Raw genomic sequence first — 24,233 nt, forward strand, 5'->3', positions numbered from 1 at the left:
TGTTTTATTGGGAAACGCCTACCTTTTTCATGTTACCAAATATTGTTCTATCTGTACCACAAACAAAACACTTCTTCGGCGATGTCTACCGAAATAGACAAAGGTGAGTGGCGCAGACGCCTCCACTCACATAACTTTGAGGAGGGAATCTTATTCTAGCCTAATCCCATTTTCCTAAACGGATGGGTGTGTCAGACTAGTCATATATCCTTCGTGGAAACCTACCCTATACCTGAAGTTTTCCTGCCGAAGCAGACCAGGGCGCATGCCCCCTAGGTTTCAGTCATGCCCTCCGAATCACTCGCACTCATCAGGAGGACGGACTGGGGATTGATGAGACATTCCTTGCGTGAGAAGACCATTCAGGGTTGGTATATGACTATTTGCTATGTGTGAACTCAGAAATGAAAGCAGGTCTACGAGCTTGACCACTCTTCCTTCGTGTGGAAAACACATTACTCTAAAGAGTGAGGAGACGGCGGCTCCCATGCAATAAATATAGTCTCGTCCAAGGAGTAGATTATAATCCAGGGGTCCTTGGACTACCATTACGTTCATTTGAATGGTTTTCCCTCTCAATGTTATCGGCACATTGGGAAGGATCCCTTACGGTCGACTGGTTCATTTGTCAAAGCCTGTTAGATTTCTCATTTCAGGCAAAAGTGATGGCGAACCAAGCACTTTCCAAGCAGTTGAGGAAAGGATACTCACTGAAGCCCCTTCATCTATGATGGTACCAGCCATGACCATTCTATATATTTGAGTAATGATTCGAAATGGTACCCTAGCCGGTAAACGGGGTCTGCCTAGTAGATTCTAGTCGAAGGAAACAACTAGGTTGCTTGGAGGTGGAACCGAATAGACGGCCGGATACGACTCTGATGAACTTCCTTCCTATGGTAAAGGAATGGGTAGACTGCCCCCATGTTCATTGGAGTCTGTGCTTACGAAGAGAATTTGAACGGTGTCATTCTTGTTCTCTTCGGTGACTGTACAATCTGAAGATGGAACTTCTGAAGGCAAGACCGGGTCAACTTCCACCTCGACCTTTTGACTTTCATCTGGTATGGATTCAGATGGTTTATCTTCAATGATAGACGCTTCAGCCGACCACAAGGGCATGTCAGCCAAATTTTCAACTAGTGACGAACTCGGCAAGAGTTTCTTGTATCCAGGAGGAAGCCGTAACGGTGAAACCAGACGGTCGTCCAAAACTCTTTTAGCTTCATCTAAGAAGGGACAATAGTGGACGGCGTGATCACCTTCACACAATTTACAAGGAAATTTATATTTTCCTTTTTGTCCAGGGGCTTCACTTTCACTAGTTGACGGTGTATGCTCAACATGATCGTCAGAGGTTGATGACACCGGATTGTGCAAACGAGGAGACCAGTCCCTTAAGATCCGAGGGATGCAAGGACAATCTCGATGATAGTGGTCTCCTTTGCAAATGACACATGGCGATTTAAGCCTGGTCGATGCAGTGTGTGGATTTTCGCTAGACGATGCTTGGTTGCCCCTTTTCACCTTTGGCTCCTTCTTCTTCTTCTCTTTCTTCTTCTCAGTCACTTGATTTTGGGCTTTACCAGCTTCATCAAGCGAAGAGGAAGGAGGAGAGGAAGAATTGGACGAAGTAGAGGGTTGGGGGGTAAATCTAATATCGTTTAGTTGCTGACTCGATTGTTCAGGAATCACGGTATTCTGAACGACAGAAGTTGAGAAGAGCCATATGGGAAATCCGATTGTCAATCCTGGAAGAGACAATGTGGCCATATGGGGTGCACCAACATCTCCCCAAGAGGAGAAGTGACTAGGATTTCCTCCAAGGGGAACTCCTTGGTTGGTGGACTCCATTTTTCTCAACTTAAGATCAACGTAGGAAAGGTGATGATTATTCCGTTTAAAATAAATTTTAGACACTTTGACACAACTTGTTTTTTCAACTTTTAAGAGTCGAGAAAAAACAAAAGATGACTCTAGTCACCTTCGATTTTTAATGAGCCTGAAGCGACAAGTGCTCAAATGGACCTTTTCCATTAAGGAGTCTGAAAAGGAATGAAAGGGACTGCTCTGGAAATCTAGACAGAGGGATTACCAAACCAATCACAAAAATGCAAAATACTTTTTATGGTACGACAGTCAATCTTCGCGAATGTTGTGTTCAGTGCATTGTAGTCGATAGGGTGGCAGACACGGCTTCCTATGGATAAAGGATAAATCCTATTGTGGTATCCCAAAATATACTTGACGGTACGTGGGAGCACAAGTCCGTACTGGCACTTATCGTCTCAAAGTGGAGGAATCACCCAACCAACAGTGAAAACAACAGTTACCAGACTTTACGACGCCGGAATACGTCTCTAGCCTAGACTTCTAGATGTTGTGCGTTAGGTTCCAAAGCATTTTTAAATTCATTAAATTTATTTTATGGTTGATCTTGCTTAAGAAATTTTCCTTTCAGGTTCACCGTGTGATGTAGATGTACAATTCCTTAAATGCAATCTAAGATGATAAACAGTCGTTTAATCTTCTTTTTGCAATGAAAATCCTAGCTACTAAGGAAAGAGAGATGGCATTATTTCAACAAAGAGCAGAGAGCACACACTATATGCACTGTACTAAATCAAGCCAAAAAACAGTCTAAATGAAAATGCACATGCATGTATTTGTTTTCAGCCTTCTTAATGTGTGAATGATAAAAAGAAAGCTAAGCGCAAATCTAAATTATTTTCCAAAGCGACAATTACTAACAAGTTTCTTTTCAAAACAAAATGAGGACAATGACGACACTTTGTTATTTGGAATTGAAAACTTGCTTTCGACACTTGGAAAACTACTAACTCAAATCAAATACAAGAGTAACAGAGTAATCAACTATCAAGAACAATCAGATTCTCTTCTATGACTGAAAATGACCCTTGCGACACTTTCAAATCAAGAAACGACAGTACAATTACACTACTTCTTTGTAAATGAGAACTGAAAATGACTCAAAAATACATAAAAACATTTACAGTTTTTTGCACAATGGAGGCGGAATAACAGCAAGGAAAGGGGTTTCAAACAGAGGTGTACTGACTATAGGCAGCAAAACTCCTGAATAGAGCTAAAAAGAGTGAACACAGAAACCAAAATTTAGGAACAAGGCCTTGTCTGATCAGCGCACCTGTAACACAGTGAAACTGAAATGCAACGCACCTACTACACTCAGGAAGTGCGATGCATTTGAAGTTCACAGAACAGACAGTGCACTGGACCAGGCATGAGACTTTGATTGGGTTCCGGGTCACAGTTTGCAGTTCAGTTTAGGGATTTAGGCCGAGCAAGTGGTAATCAGTAAATCAATCACAGGGGTGGATCTAAGGAGGTTACTAGAGCCACCATGAGGGAAATTAGAGAGCTTGTAAATCAATCGTTTAATTCATAAACAAAACCTGGAGATAGACTGAAGCAGCATTGATCTACTTTGCACTTGCATAACAAATGCAGTTCGAAGGCTAGCTGGCTTGACTTCAGACTCCGTCTGTAAGTTTATAAAGTAAACAAATGTAATTGAACAAACAATCTACTCGTTCCCCAGCGGAGTCACCATTTTGTTATCGGGAATACTAGTGTCTATGCAGAGCTGCTAGTCCCACTAAGGCTGGTAGCTACCTTAGAAACAAACACACTAAAACTACTTTCGTTTTCCTTTATTAGAAATAGATAAGAGAAGAATAAGGAGACCAACCTCTGTCTTGTGCTTGGTTCCTTGCTCGATTCCTCTCTCTTCTGGTAGGTCTTTGCCACTCGCTTCCTTGTCTACCCAGCTTCAAAGAGTACCTGTAGAATCAAATTAGCATAACACTATCCAAGAACATAGATCTATTATCATAAACAATGTAGGATCAGATGTACATTGACCACACAAATGCATAAATCATCAATCATACAAGAATGTGGAGGAAAAATTGAATAGCTTTATTGATAATCAAGAAAGAGCAAAGAGGATTACAACCAATTTTTCTGACCCAGCATCATCCTCTCAGCAAGAAAGCCCTTCTTCACCTCATGAAAAGCTTAGATCACCCAACACTATGATATTGCACCAAGAAACCAACAACACTTCCTTACAAGATACAAAATTCCAGCCTCTGGATCTCTGGGATGAGGGATCCATATATATATGTCTGTAAGGGAGGTGAGTCAGCTTTTGATATTTGATTAGTTCTTCTCTCTGATAGTTCTTGATTCCACTCGGAGATTGATGATCTCTTACTCATGCCTGGTCGAATTCAGAGAGGCAAGTGTCACGAGAGAGGTTTATGGAAGATTCCATCCTCCTTCACATTGCGGATTGACCCTGCCATTTCTCCATTCTCGCCCATCACACCCCATAGAAGGGTTTTTTGACATGCATCGCACCTACTGTGTGTATTCAGTTTGGATGCAACACACTTTGCCTATGGAGTAGGTGAAATGGTCCAGTTTTGACTAGTTTTGAGTAGTTTTTCATGGAGAACTTCTGGGAGATGTTGTAATCAATTGACCTTGTTCTTTTAGGGGTTGGAACAACACCTTTAGGGACTTAGGTGCCCTTGGTTTATGGACATCTATGCTTTGGGGTTGCACTGCCCAAAAATGTCTATAACACACCTTGTCCATTTTTATTATGCCCTACACTATCCCTCGCTCTTCCAAAGCACATAGTAGACTATCAAGCCTCAGTGTGCCTCTCTTGTTCCTTTTGGTTGTTCCCTCTGCCCTAATAGACTCTCTCTCTCCTTGAGTGCATACCACATCCTTAATCCTCAGTCAATCCTTGTATGTCCAATGTTGTCCTGATATGTGCCCTCTTCTTTTTCATGGTGCAATATTTACTCCCAGTGGCTAGTTAAGCCCCCTATCTCACTTTTGATAGGCTTATGCTCTTGTTGTCAAGGCTACAAGATCCTCCAAAACTTCACTACATTCAAATTATGGATCCCACTTCATCGCCATATCAAGTGTCACCTTGATCATGAAGTGTCGTTGCATGTTTTTTTATATGTCTTAAGTGTTCTTAAATATTCTCAAGTGTCATCACATTGATTAGAACATGTCTATGTGCATTTCATGGTCATAACACTTTTGTTGTTATTAAACGACACTTTCGGGTCAGCCTTCATTTCGGGCTCAGCCTTCAGAAGTGCGTCATGTGCCCTCCCTCTCACCCTTGAGTGCATAATACACTTGGGAATCTTGAAGCCTTCCCTTTCATCCTTTAGACTTGTGATATGCACCTTGCTTTGACTACATTTTTCCCTTGAGCACATCAACACACAACGAAGCTCCAATGCCTTCCCTTTGCATTCCTTCAGCCTTTCAAAGTGTGCCCTTGCGCCTTGAAGCTCCTTTGACCCTTTGAGTGCACTAAAAAGGCATTAATAGGAAAATATGGATAAAACATGGTAAAATAGGGGATATTCAAGCTAATTATTTCTCATCATGATTAAATGCAGAAAAGGGTATTCCAGGGACTTGATGGAAAGCATACACAAGGAAGATTAGGTAAAGAGGATAAATAAAGGAAGCAAAAAGAACCAAGAAAAGACTTGAAACTTGATAATAAAAGAACCCTAAAAACTCCAAGATTGAAGACTTTTCAGAGGGTGAAAGCACCATGATTAGAAGATGAACCAAGAATGAGGACAAAGTGGCAGCCATGTCACCACTGAAGAAAATACCACATCATTTGTCTCTATTATCCCTAGTTATCGAAGATAGTGACATGTCCATTATCAAGTCTCATCATATGATGATGTGGATGCTATAGGATAAAATGCACGGTGTATGGAGAATGGAGATACCCTCAAGGGTCTTCCCGAGACCCTTGGCAGACTGTAAGATTATCTACAACTGTCACAAAGCTACATGCATGTCCATATACAATAACTAACTATCAAAGAAAAAAATTCATTACCTCAAGCCTCCGTGTCGATTTGCTGGAGAGCACAATGCATCTAGATGGAAGTCCCTGAGCCAGCTCCAGATCAAGTCCTGCATATAGAAGAGACAAGCATAATCACAACATACAACCTTGATAATTAATACATGAATATATAAAAGACATCTAGTTACACATAACTAAGCTACTCATGCTAAAAGGTATTGAGAAAACAACTAAATGAATGATAGTATTGTTGTGGCCAGCAACAACCCCCCCCCCTTTTTCATTTAAGTGTTGTCCAAAATACTAAATGAATGGAGACCCTTAGTTAAAATTTAGGAAAAGCAAGAGTTTCCTTTCTTCAAAATAAGGTTACCATCGTAAGCTTAGGAAGATCTTTTGAATACTTTAAAACCTAAGTTTATGATAAGAAAAATCTTTAAAAAGTCGCATCATAAAATGATAGAAAAACACCTCCATTTGGGTATAATCCTGGTATGTGCAAGATTCTCGTACTAAGCGATATATCGCATCGCAATAAGGTAATGCCAATGAGAAAGACTTCAATATTTTCCGATTTGCGATAACCCTGATCGCAAGATCGCATATCGCAGGGAATGGGCTAACAAAATATGGCAAGCATAAAACTTCTGTGATCTACGATGTTGCGATATTGCGATAAAGCGATGGTTGCGATATTAAGCCAAATCAACTCTGCAATGTTATATTTGTGAGTCGGTGCGAGAGCGTGATGGTGCGATAATGCGATGTCGCGATCTGCGACGATTGCGAACCAAATCGCAAAATCACTCCATCACGAATCTTTCAGGTGCGCTATTCAAGAAAAGCCACTTACCATAATCTGACTCAAGATCATGCGCTTTTAATGATAATAAAGGAATTAGTTGTCATCTATTAAATGTAGACGCGTGCTTTTGCAAAGAATTACTTCACGTAAGGTGGCATATTTGATATATCTACTACATTTAAGACTCTCCCATCACCTTTCTTGATCAATCATTTCCATTTGTGAGCTGCAGGAACGAAGAACGAAGGGTGATACCAAGCCATACGCAAGAAGAAATGGGAAAGAAAAGTAAGGCTCAGGGCTCTGAGGTGAAGCAGATGACACCTTTATATACAGACACAGCTTGTAGCAGAGACGCAGGGATATCGACGTGGGAAAGCATGTACAGACTGCTTGAAGAAGAAAACCCCAGAATAATGAAGGTTACCGCTGTCGCAGATTCACGGGGCTCTTCCGAAGCATCCTTAGAAGAACTAGCGTGCTCATTCCTTCATCGGATAGCAGCAAGGCCTAAAATTCTCCCATATACGGATATGATCAAGTGGATACTTGACAATGCAAAAATGAACGATAGACAGTTCAAGATTCAAGGACATGGGCTCATCGGGTCATTCGCTGCACAAGACTTAAAGCTCATGTATCATCTTCCTGAACCGCAAGCAACTTACAATGCACAATTCATTAAAAAATTTGTGGCGGAGAACCAAAACCTATCAGAGACCACTAAAGATTGGTCCAGAAAAGATGAACCGCTCAAAAAAGATAAAAACGGTATGTACAGCACTGGTTCCCTCACCTCTCCGTATTGTTTTGCTGCGGCCATGCTTTGTAGATTATTTGGGATGCCAGATATCAATAAGTTTTCGTCTGAATGGTTACCATTAATTGATGCTGCCACAAATGCCGTTATTATAGATTGGGCCAAGATCTTTTCTGATAACCTATTCACGGCTATTATCAATTACCGGTCTAAAAGATCCATGTCTTAAAGGATCTATCCTCCTTTTTACCTATCCGCATATGTTATGGATTCTATTTTTTATGTGTCTAAATTTCCCTCTATGGGTTGGAAATGGACAACTCGGGACCCATTACCCATCCATGTTTATCATAAGATATTATGGGATTCTCAGTTCATTCCACATTTCTACCAAATTTGTCACGGGCTTATCTTACCCATGTATAGAATGATGTATGATAAAGAACCCCCGAGGTGCTCACCTGAGGCACAGATAGATATCATCCCCATCGCAAGATGGTTAGGAGAAGAATGGTTCACCTATATTAGAGTGTTTGGAAGCACCGTTCCCCCTCATATCCTACCTTTTTATATTCCTGACAAACTGCTGGCTCGAGAAATTGTATATCAAACCTGTTCAGAAGGCGGCCTAACCAAAGACCTAAAAGACAAAAAGAAGGCCATGTGGCACCAGTTTCCTGTAGCTTGTGGGGCCTTTTCATTGTTCGATGTAGGTCACGCGTTCACCGAAGTGGAGAATATGACATGTCTACAATTATTTAAATTCCCGGCAAGGCCATTTGACCCAAATGAAGTTTCCCAATATTTCACAACGAACGTCAAGATAAAAGTATTCGTTGGAAAGAAGGATTTATTTGATGATTTATTTCAGAGTAAAAGCTCACTCCAGGAAATTTTGCGGGAAGCTCAATCACGATTGTCTCCAGATGACCTCCAAAGATTCATGGTATACAGGGAAAGAAGACTAGCCAGTGTTCCTCTAGAAAAGCTACAACTACCTGCCAGAGAACTTACTCCAAGCATTAGCCTTAGTGGGAATTCAAGTGCTTCCAGATCTAAATCTAAGACTGGACAAGAGATGCCTGAGCATTCTAAAAGATCCGAAAACAACCAAGATAGAAGCAAAGAGTCAGCTAAGGACACCGCTCAGTCAATGGAATTTCCACAGCAGCAGGTTATCGCCTCCCCGCCAAGAGATGTCCCCCCTCTCGTCATTGAAGCACCACCCGTCACAACAAAATTAGATAAAGAATGGGAAACCTTCAACGAACTGATCAATCTTGAAGGACAGGCCCCAAAAACACCTGTGAGCAATACACAGGTAGCACAAGAAGTGGGCTCAGTGTTTCTCTTCAACGAGTGGGACAATCAAATCAGGGAGGCAGAAAAAGCAGAATGGAAGCTGAAGGCGCCAGAAAAGGGAAAAGAGGTCCAAGCACTAAACAGGTTAAATTGGGAGTGTTAATGGGCATACTTGGTGAAGCCACATAATCAGCAGATGACTGTGAAATGTATCATAAATGCGGCCGAGAAAGTAGTGCCAGCTCTCATAGATTCTGTTTTCTCAGCCCAGCTCAAAGCAGAAGTCAGCCAACTGACTCTCCTCAAACCCATGATGAATGCATGCAGCTTTAAAGATCAGATTCAGAAGTAGCTTTATTTAGAATGTTGTTTTTTCTTAAAAATTAGATTAGAAAAAGGACGGTCATTTGAAAACTGCATCCTAAATTTTGTAAATAAACTATTATTAGAATTAGAAGTAGTATTTTAACCCTTCTCATGCATTTAGAGAAGGGTCCAGAAATTTGTCAAAAACTTGTCCTCAGAACATGCACTTCTGTACCCTCAGAGGAGGTTTTGATGAATGAATGGATCGAGGTTTATTAATGTTTTCATTTGATATCTGCTACTGATGTTGCACTTCTGTAGTCTTAGTAGATATTAGAACAAGTAGAGATAAATCATTATTGCTTGAAGCTTATGAGTAGGACCAGTCATACATGGTACTTTTATCTCTTGATCATTTCTGCTTATATTCTTAAAGTGATATACAGTTTTTAGTTGTTTATATGTTATTGCATGAATGTTTGAGTTACCATTTGGCACTTTTGTACGGTGGAGTCATTTATTTATGTTTGATATATGAATAACTTATTATGCGATATGCTGTTCACAACTGTTTTGCCTAACTTTTTATGCAAAGTGGTTCATCTTAATTGATTTCCATTCTTATGATAGCTTAATGATCCTTATTACCAGTTATTATTTGAAATCTCTTTAGATCGCATAATAGAAGAAATACATCCCAGGTTAGCATAGATTAGATGTGCTGTTTTCATTAGATTACAATATCATAGAATTAGATTAAAGTAGCTTAGATTAGAACTCTTAGATCATCATCATCCAACTCTGCACACACACACACCCTTAGATTGGGAAACTGGTCCCATTATCCCCAGTCAGACCCGCTATACCAAACAGATAAGGAGTTGCCAACCAAGGTCCAGACCGGGTGGGTATCCCCCTTGTTGTCGACCCGATTTTCAGGGCTTCAACATATTTGGTGCTAGAAGGAGGACCTGAACATAGTGTCTGTTGGAATGGTTTGAAATCATAATCATTTGAATTAGGATGGCTGCTCACAAACTTCCCATTTGGAGTTGCATCCATGTTCGTGCCTCTTCCAACACTCCACCTGAAGTGGTAAGACTCTTGTCTCAGGTAAAATTCAATGGTAAGAATAATTCTTCTGCTTTTAATCATGCCCTTCAATTTATTCAAGGAGTTTCAAGTTCGAACGTTCAAAGAATTGATGAAGGCGTTTTATGCAGAATTTTTACTCTCACATTCACGACGGAAGCTAGAAAATGGTGTAGAACCCTCCCAGTTGCCTCAATTCACAGCTGGGACCAATTTGTCAAGGCTTTCATTTCATCAGGTATATGATGAAATTGAGTATCTACAAAAAGAAGATGAATCTGTTAGGGATTTTAATATGCGATTTCATCTTGATTGTCTAAAATATGATCTTGAAAATGAACTCATGAATGAAGAATCTTCATATTATGCTGAGCATTCCCTGCCTCCTATGTCTGATCCATTAGAAATTAGTTCGAGTCTTTTTTTATTTTCTTCTAGTAGGAATGAAAATTCCAATTTGAATGTGCGAATCACTCATGATGAAGAAAATTCCCAAAGCTTAGGAAACACGCCTGCTCTAATGCAAGAAGACAAAAGCGAGAACGTTGAAAGAAAGCCTGCCTTGGAACCAGAAAGCAACTTGGAGACAAGGTTAGATAATATCATTGCAAATCAACAAATGCAGACGCCAAGGTTAGAATAGCAAATTAATTCTCTTTCGGAAAATATAAACACGCAAAGGTATGATCTAAAGCCCGATGTCTACGATGAATGTGATGAACAAGAATCTTTTCACGATGATATTTTCAAATGCATTGTTTCGGAATCACATTTTTCTCTTTATCCTGATGTATTTAGTGATGATAATTTTTCCCCCTCAGTATTACTGATATCTCAAAAAGTACATAGGATTATTCAAATGAATCACCATTAGGTTTTCAAGATAAAGAGGCAGCAATAGAACATCCTTTAGTCATTTACAAACAAGAACGACTTGACCTTCCTTTTCTGAAAATATTGGATGAAAAAGAAAAATCTAGAGAGACCTGTAAAATCATTTATGATAGCTACTATGATGATGATGATGATGTTGATTTATCTCAAGTAACTCAATAGAGCTCAGATAATGAGAGATATTCTAATTTGAGAATCATATCAGTCGATCCTCATTCCAAAGTGACAGATCATTTGCATGATTTTACTATCCAAAACAATATCCCGATCTATGATTCGTATCATGAGCGAACCCCCATGCCTGTTCCCAATCATAACTTGTTTTCTGATTCACAAGATGTAATTCGAAATTACTCGGAACCCATAATTCTGGCCAGCCCTTGTGAAGAAGAAGATATTTCAAGTCAATCCCAGTTGTGCTGTAACGTTAATTGTACAGATAATCATTGCATTCTTTTTCGCTTGCACTCATTTTGTATAAAATCAGATTGTATTTTAAATTTGCAGACTTTTGATAAATTACTATGGTATATTGAGCACCTTATCAAAGAACATTCGAAAGATTTATTACCATTTTGGAAAACTAAATTGTGTCAAGGAAATACAGAACTTTTTCAATTCCATGATCAATCAATATCAGCCTTTCAGAAGAAACTTCTGTGTCATCCAAAACATCATCAACAAAAAAAAGTATTTTTGGAAACTTGCCAGCAATTCGCGTTAATTGATAAATCTCTTTCCAAAAATTTCCATCTATTCTTCATTGATTTATTTAGTGATTTATATGTGGAAACTTTCCTTTTACGAGAAATTGCTAAAAGCTTGACTTTAACGCATAGTAAATTACAAGCCATTAAAACTAAAAAATCATATTCGCAATCTGGCTTGTCATCTTTCCTATTACATGATCACCAATCCATAACAGAAATTCATCCCGATTTTTATGATCCAATAGGTATCCAATTGGACAAAAGATTTCATAAGAAAGAAATTTCAGGCGGAATTCCAACTGAAATTACACTTTCTAATCCTACATCCAATATTCACAGTCCAAGAAAAGTTTTATTCTTAACACTGATGTTTAAAAGGTACATACGTGTAGGAATAAAAATGAAAAGATGGTTCCACTGGAAATATCATTTTACCTAGTTAATTTTTCTGTGTATAGTTAGAATAGGAGTAGGGGTAGTTTAGCTAGGTTATTAGGTGGATAATTTAATCTTTAAATGTTGGTAGGCAAAATAAAAGAAGAAATTATCCCTATCATGTACATAATCCAAGGGAATAGTTACCTCTCATTTCTTTAAATATTCTTCTCCCTAATAAAATTTTCCTGTGGTTAACAGTATTTGACATTTACTAAAGACAACATTTCTCTATCAAATTTTGAACTTCTGCTTGTATAAATAGAAAATCTTTTGGAAACTTGATCTTTATTATTAATAGATATAGTTAAAAACTTTAAACCAGATGTGATACTAGTTTCAACTTCAAAAAATTTGACGAAAGCAATCTTAGTGAAGAAATTGTTTTATATCAGTACAATGAAAGGTATCAATAACAAAATGAGGATTCCTTGTAGAACAACCATTTTCAAAAGCTCTATTATTGTCGTCCAGAGATTTCTTAAGGAAAAAAATGACTTCCTCCCTGCTAAAGAAAATCGCAGCATTTAGAGAAACGACCCAAGGATACACTATATCTTGAAGAATAAGAGGTCTCATCACGAGCCGGCTTATCATGATCACAGATATTATAACTTTGCTGACTTTGCCAAACACTGTCCATCAAAATAGGGCAATGACTCAAGATTGTTGAAATCAAAAGACAAGGGGTCTCATCACGAGCCAGCTTGTTCAGCGAAAGTGTAAATCAAGTGAATGACTGTGTCATAATTTGGCTACCAAACCAAGACATTGTTCTTTAAGAATAAAAAAGGAAAAAGTGTCAATATGGGTTTTTCTTTGAAAGTTGTAGATCACCTTAAGCAGGATACAGGATCATTACTGGGTATTAGGTAACCCTGTCGAGGCTATGAACGCCTGCTGGCAGCAGAGGCTCTACCTGCGACAAATGAGCATATTTAAAAAAAATTGGTACACAGGGAAGACCTTATTTTATCTTTACAAGACCAAGTAATGGCTGATGTAAATGCAAGGACAAGCTGAGGAAGCAAATAATTAAAATAGAAAGAGGTTGGAACAAAATGTCATTAACAGTTTGGAGTATAATGCGCTTTATCTTTTTATAATAAGGTTTAATTTTCTAGAAAAATTTTGTTTTGGAAATTTGAAAAGTTCAATAGAAAATCAGAGATAACTAGTTCTCCCAAGTGAATCACCAATTGTTGTGGCTAGCAACAACAACCCCCCCCCCCCCTTTTTCATTTAAGTGTTGTCCAAAATACTAAATGAATGGGGACCCTTAGTTAAAATTTAGGAAAAGCAAGAGTTTCCTTTCTTCAAAATAAGGTTACCATCATAAGCTTAGGAAGATCTTTTGAATACTTTAAAACCTAAGTTTATGATAAGAAAAATCTTTAAAAAGTCGCATCATAAAATGACAGAAAAACACCTCCATTTGGGTATAATCCTGGTATGTGCAAGATTCTCGTACTAAGCGACATATCGCATCGCAATAAGGTAATGCCAATGAGAAAGACTTCAAGATTTTCCAATTTGCGATAACCCCGATCGCAAGATCGCATATCGCAGGGAATGGGCTAACAAAATATGGCAAGCATAAAACTTCTGCGATCTGCGATGTTGCGATATCGCGATAAAGCGATGGTTGCGATATTAAGCCAAATCAACTCTGTGATGTTATATTTGTGAGTCGGTGCGAGAGCGCGATGGTGCGATAATGCGATGTCGCAATGACGATTGCGAACCAAATCGCAAAATCACTCCATCACGAATCTTTCGGGTGTGCTATTCAAGAAAAGCCACTTACCATAATCTGACTCAAGATCATGCACTTTTAATGATAATAAAGGAATTAGTTGTCATCTATTAAATGTAGACGCGTGCTTTTGCAAAGAATTACTTCACGTAAGGTGGCATATTTGATATATCTGCTGCATTTAAGACTCTCCCATCACCTTTCTTGATCAATCATTTCCATTTTTGAGCTGCAGGAACAAAGAACGAAGGGCAATACCAAGCCATACGCAGGAAGAAATGGGAAAGAAAAGTAAGGCTCAGGGCTCTGAGGTGAAGAAGATGGCACCTTTATATACAGACACAGCTTGTAGCAGTGACGCAGGGATATCGACGTGGGAAAGCATGTACAGACTGCTTGAAGAAGAAAACCCCAGAATAATGAAGGTTACTGCTGTCGCAGATTCACAGGGCTCTTCCGAAGCATCCTTAGAAGAACTAGCGTGCTCATTCCTTCATCGGATAGCAGCAAGGCCTAAAATTCTCCCATATACGGATATGATCAAGTGGATACTTGACAATGCAAAAATGAACGACAGATAGTTCAAGATTCAAGGACATGGGCTCATCGGGTCATTCGCTGCACAAGACTTAAAGCTCATGTATCATCTTCTTGAACCGCAGGCGACTTACAATGCACAATTCATTAAAAAATTTGTGGCGGAGAACCCAAACCTATCAGGAACAACTAAAGATTGGTCCAGAAAAGATGAACTACTCAAAAAAGATAAAAACGGTATGTACAACACTGGTTCCCTCACTTCTCCGTATTGTTTTGCTGTGGCCATGCTTTGTAGATTATTTGGGATGCCAGATATCAATAAGTTTTCGTCTGAATGGTTACCATTGATTGATGCTGCCAAAAATGCCGTTATTATAGATTGGGCCAAGATCTTTTCTGATAACCTATTCACGGCTATTATAAATTACCAGTCTAAAAGATCCATGTCTCAAAGGATCTATCCTCCTTTTTACCTATCCGCATATGTTATGGATTCTATTTGTTATGTGTCTAAATTTCCCTCTATGGGTTGGAAATGGACAACTCAGGACCCATTACCCATCCATGTTTATCATAAGATATTATGGGATTCTTAGTTCATGCCACATTTCTACCAAATTTGTCACGGGCTTATCTTACCCATGTATAGAATGATGTATGATAAAGAACCCCCGAGGTGCTCACTTGAGGCACAGATAGATATCATCCCCATCGCAAGATGGTTCAGAGAAGAATGGTTCACCTATATTAGAGTGTTTGGAAGCACCGTTCCCCCTCATGTCCTACCTTTGTATATTCCTGACAAACTGTTGGCTCGAGAAATTGCATATCAAACCTGTTCAGAAGGCGACCTAACCAAAGACCTAAAAGAAAAAAAAAAGGCCATATGGCCCCAGTTTCCTGTAGCTTTTGGGGCCTTTTCATTGTTCGATGTAGGTCACGCGTTCACCGAAGTGGAGAATATGACGTGTCTACAATTATTTAAATTCCCGGCAAAGCCATTTGACCCAAATGAAGTTGCCCAAGATTTCACTACGAACGTCAAGATAAAAGTATTCGTTGGAAAGAAGGATTTATTTGATGATTTATTTCAGAGTAAAAGATCACTCCAGGAAATTTTGCGGGAAGACCAATCGCGATTGTCTCCAGATGACCTCCAAAGATTCATGGTATACAGGGAAAGAAGACTAGCCAGTGTTCCTCTAGAAAATCTGCAACTACCTGCCAGAGAACCTACTCCAAGCATTAGCCTTAGTGGGAATTCAAGCACTTCCAGATCTAAATCTAAGACTGGACAAGAGATGCCTGAGCATTCTAAAAGATCTAAAAACAACCAAGATAGAAGCGAAGAGTCAGCTAAGGACACCGCTCAGTCAATGGAATTTCCACAACAGCAGGTTATCGCCTCCCCGCCAAGAGATGTCCCCCCTCTCGTCATTGAAGCACCACCCGTCACAACAGAATTAGATAAAGAATGGGAAACCTTCAACGAACTGATTAATCTTGAAGGACAGGCCCCAAAAACACCTGTGAGCAATACACAGGTAGCACAAGAAGTGGGCTCAGCGTTGCTCTTCAACGAGTGGGACGATCAAATCAGGGAGGTAGAACAAGCAGAATGGAAGCTGAAGGCGCCAGAAAAGGGAAAAGAGGTACAAGCACTAAACAGGTTAAATTGGGAGTGTTACTGGGCATACTTGGTGAAGCCGCATAGTCAGCAGATGACTATGAAATGTATCATAAATGCGGCCAAGAAAGTAGTGCCAGCTCTCATAGATTCTGTTTTCTCAGCCTAGCTCAAAGCAGAAGTCAGCTAGCCGACTCTCCTCAAACCCATGATGAATGCATGCAGCTTTAAAGATCAGATTCAGAAGTAGCTTTATTTAGAATGTTATTTTTTCTTAAAAATTATATTAGAAAAAGGATGGTCATTTGAAAACCGCATCCTAAATTTTTTAAATAAACTATTATTAGAATTAGGAAGTGGTATTTTAACCCTTCTCATGCATTTAGAGAAGGGTCAAGAAATTTGTCAAAAACTTGTCCTCAGAACATGCACTTCTGCACCCTCAGAGGAGGTTTTGATGAATCAATGGATCGAGGTTTATTAATGTTTGCATTTGATATCTACTACTGATGTTGCACTTCTGTACTCTTAGTAGATATTAGAACAAGTAGAGATAAATCATTATTTCTTGAAGCTTATGAGTAGGACCAGTCATAAATGGTACTTTTATCTCTTGATCATTTCTGCTTATATTCTTAAAGTGATATACAGTTTTTAGTTGTTTATATGTTATTGCATGAATGTTTGAGTTACCATTTGGCACTTTTGTACGGTGGAGTCATTTATTTATGTTTGATATATGAATAACTTATTATGCGATATGTTGTTCACAACTGTTTTGCCTAAATTTTTATGCAAAGTGGTTCATCTTAATTGATTTCCATTCTTATGATAGCTGAATGATCTTTATTACCAGTTATTATTTGAAATCTCTTTAGATCGCATAATAGAAGAAATACATCCTGGGTTAGCATAGATTAGATGTGCTGTTTTCATTAGATTACAATATCATAGAATTAGATTAAAGTAGCTTAGATTAGAACTCTTAGATCAACATCATCCAACTCTGCACACACACACACCCTTAGATTGGGAAACTGGTCCCATTATCCCCAGTCATACCCGCTATACCAAACGGATAAGGAGCTGCCAACCAAGGTCCGGACCGGGTGGGTATCCCCCTTGTTGTCGACCCGATTTTCGGGGCTTCAACAAGTACCAACACCACAGAGTAGACAGTACAACTACAGTTCTATATTAATGTCAGAAGAGTGATTACAACCATTTGTTGCATCAACATTCCCTTACCCCTCCAGCCCCTCTCTCTCTCCCCCTTCTTACCAACTTCTTATGCTTAGATTTGAGACTATGCTCGAATATCAAGTAAGCTATCCTTTCAAATGATCTAACCTCTATCACCATATCCCTAGCTCTGCTTATGTAACATTCAAGTTAGGGTTTCCAAGTTCCTCCATGAGTTTCTTTAGGTAAAAGCAATGATGTTGCCATGCCTTTGAGCTCTTTCCCATTTGTCTCCTTCATTAGAATTAGAAATCCATCAAATAGGTCGAACTCTAGATGTTTCCTTGCTTTTATGAGTAGATTTAGGAGGGAATATAGAGATATTTATGAGTCAATTCACTCCTTTGACCTCTATATTCTCATTAGGATCCACTAACGTTGTCCCTGAACCAACAAGTAGAGTTAGTAGGGTCACTAACGCTCCCTTAGGCTTACAGAGAAGCTTTATAAAGCATGTTGTCAGTGTATAGACAATGTTAGTGTGGAAACAAGACCTGTGATTTTGGCTATCGCTTCAGCCATCATGCCTTTCTCCTATGAGTTGACGAGGAGGTCATTTTACTGTATAACAGATGCCCCCTAAAGTGTGAGATCAAAAGCTGGGAACATGGCTGAAATACTTAACTGTAATTTTCCTTTGACAAAAAGAGAGAGAGGATCGGAGCTTCGGGCGATACGGGAAACCTGATACAAGACATATATATAAACAACTAAAATCATGTCCTGAGTCGAGCATTCCCATGCTCAGTATCTATGTTAGAGTGATTTTCCCATAAAAGATATATGACGATGCTAGCCACCGATAAGCACAATGTGGATCCGGGGTCATAATAGGATCATTCTAATGATATGTTTCCAAAAAACAATATACACAACTTGGGAGAGAAAACAAGGCTGAGTGATGCAAGCCTCTACCCAAGGTCTTGATTTCTACTTCACCAAACAACATAGATCGATACATGTGAATATATGCATTGATGTCAAACATGCACAAAATCGTCTTTTTACCAGTCAATAATGGAGAATGTTAACAGACGTGAGGAAGGCCACCAATAATTGTGATGATCTCCAAGATGCACAGTACAATATAGCGAGTGTGAAAAATGTTTTTGTCGTCGAACACCCATAGAATTGCTTAACTAGGAGCCAATAATTAGAACTCCTAATCAAACACAAGGTGACCTGCCACTAATGTCTGCAAGTACCAAGGCACTAAATGTGTTTCTGGGTGGTCTTCCTAGATAGAGTGTTGAAGTTGATAGGAAGATACCTGTCAAAAGGTAGGGAATAATGTGTCCCACATCAATTGACATGAAACGGGACAAGAATGATTTATTTTTTGAGGAATCTTTGAGCATTGGGTCTAAATGATAGAGGGCATGATGAAAGGATATGCTTGATCGGTTGATGAAGGAAACAAAAGGTTAACCCTTGAACAATAGAAGACACGACAATGGTTTTAACCATGCAACACTAGACTCATGAATACCAATGAGTGTTAGGATATAGATATGCAAGAACATCAAGTTATTTAGGCTAAACTCATAGGATGGTAGGATTCATATTGAGAGGTCATCACAAGGAAGGTTTATCTAAGGGAGTGCCATGTTCAAGGGAACAAATGCTACCAAACCATGCTTTCTAATACTGAATACAGTTTTATTAATTACTTTCCCCGTTTGATTAGTTTAGTGAGTCCAGATGGGTAAACTCTTTGATCTTTTCATATTTTAAGAGTCTGAAAAGGACCGTAAAAAGAGAAACTATATGCCTTATCTGATTAGTTTAATGATTCCAGATAGGAAAAATCGTCAATCTTTTCATTTTTTAAGAGTTTGAAAAGGATCGTAAAAAGAGTAACTCTATCATTCATCTTTGTAATTTAATGAGTCTAGATGAGATAACTCATCGATCTTTTCATATCTTAAGAATCTGAAAAGGACTGCAAAAAGAGTGACTCTATCATTCATCTGTGTAATTTAATGAGTTCAGATGAGATAACCCAGTGGTATTTCATATTTAGAGAGTCTAAAAAGATCATAAAGAACGACTCCAGGGTGGTCCCTTTGTCATAGTTTTTAACCGGGTGTGACAAAATTTTAATAGTATACCTGGATCGGTTACTTTTCCATGAGTTAATATATTGAATCCAGATAAAGAGAAATGTATGCTCAATAGATGTTGACCTCATTTTGTTATGAGTACAAGGAGATGGACTAAACTCATTTTTCGTTGTGAATTTTTAATGAGTCACGCAATGACAAACTCAATACCTTCATCAAATTTTAACGAGTCAAATGAAGAAAACTCAAGGTATGTTTTTCAGTTTAGTGAGAAAGGAAAAAAGAGGAAAAAAAACTGCTCATTCCTTCTTCATATATTTAATGAGCCCAAAGAGGGGGAAAAACTTAGGGATTTTTTGATTTTAAGAGCGAGAAACGATCCAAAAAAGTAGGTGCTCTAGTTGTTGCCGTATATTTTTAACGAGCCCGGTGACAAAACTTGGGATTTTTCAGTTTAACGAGCGAGAAAAGTACCTAAAATAATGCTCAAATCATCTTTATAAAATTTTTATGAGCCTAAAGACAAAACTCTGGATTTTTTCAGTTTTATGAGCGAGGAAAAAGCGCCTAAAAAGAATGCTCTAATGATCTTTTTTAGTTTAACGAGCTAGAAAAAGAGCGAAAAAGAGTTGCTCAGATCGTCGTCGTATGTGTTTAACGAGTCCAACGATGAAAAACTCAGGGATTTTTTAGTTTTGTAGAGCGAGAAAATATCCCATAAAATAAAGCGCTCATTGAGAATTGCATGCAGTACTTTACTGCTTTTCATTCCCGAGGGTACTTTCATCAAAAGCGAAAAGAGTATAAAAAAGTAGTAATTCCTATCCATATGGGTTCATGCATGATAAAAAATCATGGGGAATGGACTACTTCCTCTTTAATGATTTCAAAAAATCATGTCTCCAAAAATAAATATAAGGAAGTTCTTTGAGCTTTCACATTCACCATTTTCATTATTTGAGAACTGTGAAAGCGTTTTGGAGCCAAAGAGGAGCAGATTTTCTGTGGACCATTGCAGGAGATCCGGGCAACCATTCGATGTGTCGTCAGTCCTAGGTAGAGGCCAAAACCTTGCTCTATGAGTTTCTTAACCTTTATTATCAGTTTATGGGGTGGATTCTTGCAGAGCTGAGGTGCCCTAAAGCAGTGTTTGTGCACTAACGCCCTTTGGCTGGCCTGTAGGGAGCGTTAAATTCCCTATAAAACCTACTAGAGGGCATTTATCCTCCATATGTACCACTAGGGGGAGTGTTACAGCTTGAGGTCACAGTTTAAAACCTCATGCAGTGATTCCTGAAGTTGTATTGCCCCATTTTGACTGGTTTTTGGGTTATTTTGCACATGTTTCAGGCCATAATGACTAGCCTATGGAGAGAACGGGCCCATGATAGCCAGGAATTGTTGATGTGAAATGATCCAACATGCATACTTACTTTACACCGCTACGGTTTATTGAAGTATGAAAAGTTGGAGTGGATGAAAGGGTAGGAGGATTTATTGAGATGGATTATCTAGCACTGGGATGAACACGAGCAAGTGTTCAGGATTATAGATCATGAGCTAGCTATTGGCCATGATGAAATATACTTTTTAACTGGTTTGTCATGCGGTGGGGCATAAGCAAACCTCATAGGGGGTAAGCTTGATCCACTATCTACCCTAGAGCTGGTGCAATCCTACTCCATCCCTGAGAGTGGACTTGTCAGCAACAGAGTCCCCATAGAGAGGATAAGGTCCAGGTTTACGAGGGCCATTTTATGGCTGATTGTGCGGTTTACAGGCTCAAAGAGTCTTGACATTACAACAAAATCCCAACTGTTGCTTACAGTTGACTGTGTCCATCCATAGACGTTCAATTCGTGTGAAGTAGCGCTTCGCCAGTTGAAGGCATAGTTAACTGTATGCAAGACTTGAACCCAACAAATTCTTGGGTATGGTACTCTCATAGCCTCATTCATTCTTGAGAGGGTACCTGTTATGTGCCCAAGGATGAGCTTAGGTCCCTTTAATCTGAGGGAGTTGAGACAGGGGCGACAGTGATGACTCGATCCTCACACAAGAGGAGGACAGATCCGACATTTTTTCGAGGAAGATTTCTTTCAGTGGCTCCGTGGCCATATCGTGATGATTGACAACTATGCTTATGAGGGCATGGACTTCACTGGCGACCCTGACTTGATGCTGCCGCCTAGGACCAACTGGGGTCCTCAAGGTGAGAATGATTTTTGAAAGTACTTCAATTATTTTTTATCTTTTGAATTTTTATGTTATGTTTTTTATGGGTGAACAACTACTAACATGAAGCTTTATGCTTAACACAAAAGTGGCACCATTATGACCTGTAGGCAAACCCCGCCATATGAGATGAAAAGGCCAACTACCTGCTGGGGGGGTGATGCTGATAGTCTTTGTGAGGTTCTGAAGAACCGGGAAGGTTTGAGCATGGGTGTGCCCCCCTTCCTATGAGGGAGATTCCCTCTCATATGCAATGGCACACAGTCCGTGTACCTGAGCGGTTTCTGGTTTCCTCTTCAGAGGATAGCTAGAGCAGTTTTAGAATGAGCAGTAGACTCTTTTTAGCAGGGTTTTTGGCATAGCCAATGGGTGTTTGTAGCTAGGCTTAGTAGCCATTTTGTACTTAAAACATCCAAGTTTTGGAATATTTCAATGTAAAAGGTTGGATTCTATATATATATATATATATATATATATATATATATATATATATATATATATATATATATATATACACACACACACACACAGAAATTTTGGTATTTTTATGGTGTAAATGTTTTTTAAATGTTTTTGTAAAAATTTTAACTCAGTAAATTTTTACTTTCCATGCATACTTCTATAGTGAATGAGACAAATGCCAATCTAACACATAGTTTGCTAATGAATCAGTAACCATATTGTTGGGAAATATATTGGGCTTAAATTGCTGCATTAAATTATCAACCAGGAAACTCGTGAGCTTGTGATGGTGCCAGCAATATATATGCAGGAGTAGGCAACTAACTCTATGTCTAGCTAAATTATGTACGATTCAATATAATATGCAAGGGAAGAGGCTCCTAACTAAGGAGGTCCTGGTTTTCCTTCCCTATAGTATCATAGAGAAATCATTGATTACATGAAACTAAAAAAACTTAAAATGAAAACAAGAGAATGAACTTAGTTATTGTTTAGATTCAAGTAGAGAGAGAGACTAACTTAGTCTCTTGATTGTCCTCTCATGTACTAATCCAAACTAAACTAAGAGTCATTCATGAGCATAAGAAATGAAATGACTTGAAACATAAAGGCACAAAAGAATAAATTTCAATTACCATATAAATCAATGGAGAGAGAGCCTAACTTAGACTCTTGGTCTCTCCTCATATGATACTTGAAACATAAAAGCAAAAGAATGAATTTTAATTATCATGCAAATCAAATGGAGAGAGAGTCTAACTTAGACCCTTGGTTGTTCTCTCACATGCTGATAAGATTTTAATTCAAAACTCATTCACCAATCAAATCCTTAAACATCTAAACAATGAAATGAAACAAGATCTAATATGAAATAACATGTTTCTCTCATCCTTTTAGAGTGAGCTCAATTCTCTTAAGAACAAGACAAATTATTCCATATACTACATTAAGAAAACTTATATCTAAAACTACATAAATTCATATCCTACATTCACACAATTTATATCTAAAACTACATAATGGAAATATATGAAAAATGAAGCCTTATTCTATTCCATCATCAATTGGATACAATGCTCTAAGAGTCCTCCCTTTGGAATGGAAGAGGTACTCCTATTTATACAATGAGATGAGATAACAAACTCATAATGATGATCCACTAATCTCTCTTTTAGTTCCATACATTTCTCAACCATCTAGACACATAACCCTATCCTCCATGATCTCCTCCATGAGGTCCATGATTTTCTCCATGATCTTTTCCATGAGGCTTATCTTATCAAATTCGAATTTGATCATTCAAGGCCACATAAAGATGCCCTAGAAGCTTCCTTTGTACCTACACATGTCAACAAACTCATTCTAATTGTTAAGAATAAGTATAAGCATATTATTTTCTAAAGTTTAGCCATAAATTCACTTAAAAATGTTAAGAATTAATAAACTTTGGAAAAACATAGTTATAACCCAATAATGAGGTAAATGGAATGATGTGGAGGTGGAATGGAGGTGACATGAAGGTAAAATGTGAAGATATTGGTGAATAATGGAGTGAAAATAGGGACCATTTTGAGGCCCAACATCTGCCCCAAACTGAAGGTATTGCATGTCCTCATGCAATCTATTACATTACTTTTTGGTAGTAGGAGGATGATTTATCCTGATGAAAACCTACCATCAATGTTAAGTTAGACATCATGTGATTCTGGAAATGAGACCCATGGTCTATAATGATCGTGCGGGGTACACCAAAGTGATAGATAACCTGATTAAATAGGAATATCACTACGGTTTCCCCATCAGCCCGATAGGTGGGAAGGGCTTTGGCCCATTTCGTGAAATAGTCCATAGCTACAATGATATAGTTGTGTCCAACAGAGTAAACGAGATTGCACGTTACGAAGTCTATCCCCCATTTGGAAAAGGGGCCGACGGAGATAACCAAGTGCAATAGGGCCGGAGGAGTGCACATTTTTCTTTGTGAACACTTGACAAGGATGGCATTTCTAGATGGCCTTGACAAAATCTTTCAACAAGATCGGCCAGTAATAGCCTACGCGCAAGATTTTCTATGTAGTAGATATTCCAGAAAG

This window comes from Pinus tabuliformis, chromosome 7, assembly GCF_031772625.1.
Source record: "Pinus tabuliformis cultivar Carrire ecotype Pingquan chromosome 7, CPIR1, whole genome shotgun sequence".
Lineage (NCBI taxonomy): Eukaryota > Viridiplantae > Streptophyta > Pinopsida > Pinales > Pinaceae > Pinus > Pinus tabuliformis.